This window comes from Protomyctophum bolini, assembly GCF_963924005.1.
Source record: "Protomyctophum bolini genome assembly, chromosome: 15".
Lineage (NCBI taxonomy): Eukaryota > Metazoa > Chordata > Actinopteri > Myctophiformes > Myctophidae > Protomyctophum > Protomyctophum bolini.
In genome coordinates, this window is record NC_137876.1 from 11,926,207 (window position 1) to 11,932,206 (window position 6,000).

The 6,000-nt window shown below is 37.9% G+C and overlaps 1 long non-coding RNA gene across 2 annotated transcripts in view; it reads right to left on the reverse strand.

Annotated features, from left to right (window-relative positions):
- Positions 1-4,421, reverse strand: part of LOC308329977 — a 37,208-nt gene extending 32,787 nt beyond the window's left edge. Inside the window, exons 1-4 of one of the 2 annotated variants that reach the window (XR_013965429.1) lie at positions 4,311-4,421; positions 3,949-4,051; positions 3,393-3,465; positions 3,146-3,266 (exon numbers count right to left, since the gene is read on the reverse strand). This is a non-coding gene — a long non-coding RNA (uncharacterized lncRNA). Of the gene's footprint in view, positions 1-3,145; positions 3,278-3,392; positions 3,466-3,948; positions 4,099-4,310 lie in introns of those variants that run through there. The other variant, XR_013965430.1, reaches the window with a different exon arrangement.
- Between the last annotated feature and the right edge of the window lie 1,579 nt (positions 4,422-6,000).

A 6,000-nucleotide genomic window follows, 5' to 3' on the forward strand; every position in this document is an offset into this window, starting at 1 on the left:
AAAAACATGGGCTATAACCCATCGTTTTTGTCATTTCGTCATTTTTTTTAAATCGTCATAAATGATGAAAAACGGCGCGCTATAGTATGCCGTACGATATGGGCTATAGCCCATGGTCCAAAATGATGAGAAACGAGGCTAACTTTTTTTTTCAAAATTTCAAAAAACATGGGCTATAACCCATCGTTTTTGTCATTTTGTCATTTTTTTCAAATCCTCAAAAATGATGAAAAACGGCGCGCTATAGTATGCCGTACGATATGGGCTATAGCCCATGGTCCAAAATGATGAGAAACGAGGCTAACTTTTTTTTTCAAAATTTCAAAAACATGGGCTATAACCCATCGTTTTTGTCATTTCGTCATTTTTTTCAAATCGTCAAAAATGATGAAAAACGGCGCGCTATAGTATGCCGTACGATATGGGCTATAGCCCATGGTCCAAAATGATGAGAAACGAGGCTAACTTTTTTTTTCAAAATTTAAAAAAACATGGGCTATATATAACCCATCGTTTTTGTCATTTCGTCATGTTTTTTCAAATCCTCAAAAATTATGAAAAACGGCGCGCTATAGTATGCCGTACGATATGGGCTATAGCCCATGGTCCAAAATGATGAGAAACGAGGCTAACTTTTTTTTCAAAATTTCAAAAAACATGGGCTATAACCCATCGTTTTTGTCATTTCGTCATTTTTTTCAAATCGTCAAAAATGATGAAAAACGGCACGCTATAGTATGCCGTACGATATGGGCTATAGCCCATGGTCCAAAATGATGAGAAACGAGGCTAACTTTTTTTTTCAAAATTTCAAAAACATGGGCTATAACCCATCGTTTTTGTCATTTCGTCATTTTTTTTAAATCGTCATAAATGATGAAAAACGGCGCGCTATAGTATGCCGTACGATATGGGCTATAGCCCATGGTCCAAAATGATGAGAAACGAGGCTAACTTTTTTTTTCAAAATTTCAAAAAACATGGGCTATAACCCATCGTTTTTGTCATTTTGTCATTTTTTTCAAATCCTCAAAAATGATGAAAAACGGCGCGCTATAGTATGCCGTACGATATGGGCTATAGCCCATGGTCCAAAATGATGAGAAACGAGGCTAACTTTTTTTTTCAAAATTTCAAAAAACATGGGCTATAACCCATCGTTTTTGTCATTTTGTCATTTTTTTCAAATCCTCAAAAATGATGAAAAACGGTGCGCTATAGTATGCCGTACGATATGGGCTATAGCCCATGGTCCAAAATGATGAGAAACGAGGCTAACTTTTTTTTTCAAAATTTCAAAAACATGGGCTATAACCCATCGTTTTTGTCATTTCGTCATTTTTTTCAAATCGTCAAAAATGATGAAAAACGGCGCGCTATAGTATGCCGTACGATATGGGCTATAGCCCATGGTCCAAAATGATGAGAAACGAGGCTAACTTTTTTTTTCAAAATTTCAAAAAACATGGGCTATATATAACCCATCGTTTTTGTCATTTCGTCATGTTTTTTCAAATCCTCAAAAATTATGAAAAACGGCGCGCTATAGTATGCCGTACGATATGGGCTATAGCCCATGGTCCAAAATGATGAGAAACGAGGCTAACTTTTTTTTCAAAATTTCAAAAAACATGGGCTATAACCCATCGTTTTTGTCATTTCGTCATTTTTTTCAAATCGTCAAAAATGATGAAAAACGGCACGCTATAGTATGCCGTACGATATGGGCTATAGCCCATGGTCCAAAATGATGAGAAACGAGGCTAACTTTTTTTTTCAAAATTTCAAAAACATGGGCTATAACCCATCGTTTTTGTCATTTCGTCATTTTTTTCAAATCGTCAATAATGATGAAAAACGGCGCGCTATAGTATGCCGTACGATATGGGCTATAGCCCATGGTCCAAAATGATGAGAAACGAGGCTAACTTTTTTATTCAAAATTTCAAAAAACATGGGCTATAACCCATCGTTTTTTTTATTTTTTCATTTTTGTCAAATCATCAAAAATGATGAAAAACGGCGCGCTATAGTATGCCGTACGATATAGGCTATAGCCCATGGTCCAAAATGATGAGAAACGAGGCTAACTTTTTTTTTCAAAATTTCAAAAAACATGGGCTATAACCCATCGTTTTTGTCATTTTGTCATTTTTTTTAAATCCTCAAAAATGATGAAAAACGGCGCGCTATAGTATGCCGTACGATATGGGCTATAGCCCATGGTCCAAAATGATGAGAAACGAGGCTAACTTTTTTTTTCAAAATTTCAAAAACATGGGCTATAACCCATCGTTTTTGTCATTTCGTCATTTTTTTCAAATCCTCAAAAATGATGAAAAACGGCGCGCTATTGTATGCCGTACGATATGGGCTATAGCCCATGGTCCAAAATGATGAGAAACGAGGATAACTTTTTTTTTCAACATTTCAAAAAACATGGGCTATAACCCATCGTTTTTGTCATTTCGTCATTTTTTTCAAATCCTCAAAAATGATGAAAAACGGCGCGCTATAGTATGCCGTACGATATGGGCTATAGCCCATGGTCCAAAATGATGAGAAACGAGGCTAACTTTTTTTTTCAAAATTTCAAAAAACATGGGCTATAACCCATCGTTTTTGTCATTTCGTCATTTTTTTCAAATCCTCAAAAATTATGAAAAACGGCGCCCTATAGTATGCCGTACGATATGGGCTATAGCCCATGGTCCAAAATGATGAGAAACGAGGATAACTTTTTTTTTTCAAAATTTCAAAAAACATGGGCTATAACCCATCGTTTTTTTTATTTTTTCATTTTTGTCAAATCATCAAAAATGATGAAAAACGGCGCGCTATAGTATGCCGTACGATATAGGCTATAGCCCATGGTCCAAAATGATGAGAAACGAGGATAACTTTTTTTTTCAAAATTTCAAAAATTGCGGAAATTGCGGAATTTTGAATTTTGATGGTTCAAAATGATGAGAAACGAGGATAACTTTTCACTGCACTTGGAGCTGGCACGGTTTTCCCATCTACACGAAATCTCTTTGAGAATATTGTTGCTGGGTACAAGTGGTTAAAATTAATAACATTTCCATTTAGATATGCAGAGGAACTTACAGGCTTATGGTGGAACAATATAACAATAATATATTACCGTGTGTTAATCCATCAAGAGAAGAGGTTAGTTTCCCTTTGCGTCTTGCCAGGTACAGGAACTTTTTTGTCAGGAGTTTTTGGCCCAGCCTCTCCATGCAAGACTGTAAGTTTTGTGCAATCTTTAAAAAAACTAAAATGGAGGAAAACAAAATCAAATGTGTCATCTGACATACTGATAAAAGATTGTTATAACAATGCAATTGTTATAAAATATCGGTATATGCACTCATATGTTTGTAACTTACCATGCCTGGAGTGGATAGATGTGGGAACCCTTGGCCGATCTCCTGCACACTTGTATCCCCTTATTAACGTGGCCTTTTTTTGAATATTTGAATACTTAATTAACATTTTGCAGATAGTACAGCAGTGCAATTGTACAAGAATGTTAAAAGGATAGCACAAAATGTCCTCAGGGCAATTGCAGACAGGTGATCTTTCATGGCAGTTTTGAGGGAAGGTTATTGATAGCCCTTTTTGGGCACTGGTCCCCTGAGTATCTTATAGACCAGGCCCATTGCAAGTTGCTGTACTCTGTCCTCTACCCTGAGCCATTCCACCCTAACATAATGAGCAGAGGTTATGCTATAGGTGTGAGTGAGGTGTAGAAGTAGTCCAATTAGTTTATTTTGGGAGGTCTGTAGTAGTTTAGATTGTAATGACGATGTGCTACAGGGTAGTACATCAACGTAATTACAATCTAAACTACTACAGATTACTACACTACCATGAGGCGCATGCATAGGCAAAATTACATTTGATGAGTGCTGCAGCTAGTATCCTCAGTGCATTCCTACTGACCTGTACATTTCCTGCATGTTTTGCTCCACCAGGCTGAGGGGCTGCAAATTGTTTCTCAACCATTCTTAAAGCAATATGGCTTTTTCATCCAATATGGTAGATTCTATAAAAGAAAATAATATTACCAATGACTAAATGATATGGCTCTAATGCTTCAACAATTAATTCAGTTCCAACAACAAGTAAGACCCGCAAACGCAGGAAGCGAACGGAGCTGTGTGTGTGTGTGTGTGTGTGTGTGTGTGTGTGTTCTGTGTGTGATAGAGCTGCGCCCTCTGGTGGCGGGCGGGTGGTGTAACAGCGGGACAGACAGACATGATTTGCAGGGTCTCATAGTTAGTGCTCATTGCGTTCGCAATTACCTGGTATGCGTGTCCTATGATCACCACGTTCATTACTTTGTGGCGGTGTCTGCTGTGTGCTCTGTGACCTCAGCCTCTTTCTCAGCCCCTTTATGGTGTTCCGAAGCCTCTGTTAGAGGAATCCAGCGGCTGGGTATTTTCCCCATCCTGGGGTGTACCGGATTCCCTGTAAAGAAATGAAAATCAACAATGATGAAGAATCGCGCACTATAGCGTGCCGCTCAATGACCTTGACCAATATCAATGACCTTGAGCAGTATAAATGACCTTGACCGGTATAAATGAACGTGACCAGTATGCGGTCTAATCCGGGGGCCGGTTACTCCCAGGGGACGGCTCAATGACAATTTACTAACATGTATACATACTGTATGTTTAAAATATGCAGCCCCTCAGCAGTACAATTTAAGCCCTCCTACAACATGACTGTAACAGACACACACTATAAATCACGCAAACGGGTCCCAACATAGGTTTTTTTCTTGGTTATGTACAGCTGCGTCCTATTGTAGGCTTACGAACTGAAGAGGGACCCTATGTAAAGTCATCCAATTGCCCCTGTATATAATCTATCACTTGAATTAAGGTGACTTGATTGATTGACATAAAAATAAGGCCTGTCAGCTCAAATGTTGCACACAAACATGTGTGTTCAGTAACAGTGTTAAGCAACAGGAATATTCCTGTCTCTCCAGCTCTTTAATAAATAGAAAGGGTTTTTTCTTTTTTAATCAGGTATGTGACACATTTTCAGCCAATCAGGAGAAAGTAGCTATTTATGAGCTTAATGTTCCAGTTCTATTTGTGTCTGTTACAGTCATTACAATTCCACTTGTTTAATCTGTATCCTGACTGCGTTCCTGATTGGATAAAATTGCAGTTTCAGAAAAAGCTTTTTTCTGTTTAACAAAAAGCTGGAGGGAGGGGAGACCTCTGACCTCTGAACAAACACTATAGCAATGATTACTGTCACACTATAGAGCTATTTAACACTGTTACTGAACAAACACTATAGCAATGATTACTGTCACACTATAGAGCCATTTAACACTGTTACTGAACAAACACTATAGCAATGATTACTGTCACACTATAGAGCTATTTAACACTGTTACTGAACAAACACTATAGCAATGATTAGTTGATTACTGTCACACTATAGAGCTATTTAACACTGTTACTGAACAAACACTATAGCAATGATTACTGTCACACTATAGAGCTATTTAACACTGTTACTGAACAAACACTATAGCAATGATTACTGCCACACTATAAAGCTATTTCACACTGTTACTGAACACACTCTATAGCAATGATTACTGTCACAATATAGAGCTATTTAACACTGTTACTGAACACACACTATAGCAATGGCTACGTTTACATGAGCAGTTAAATCCCCTTTTCATTCCGAATAGAAGTTCAATCCTATTAAACGTTGTTATGTAAACACCTACAAAAACTTACATCCGAATGAAAACGCTCGATGCGATCTAAAAACCATTCCGATGTCACTGGCCGGATTACTCCGATGTTCAATGCATTGAAAGAAAATTTGACTCATGTATACACTGCTTCGGATGTAAATTAATTCTGGTCTTTCTGAGCATGCTCCAAGGCGCTCATATCCAAGGCGCGCCGTCGGCGCCGAGGAGTTTGCACATAGAGCGCGTTATTTCGTTCCTTT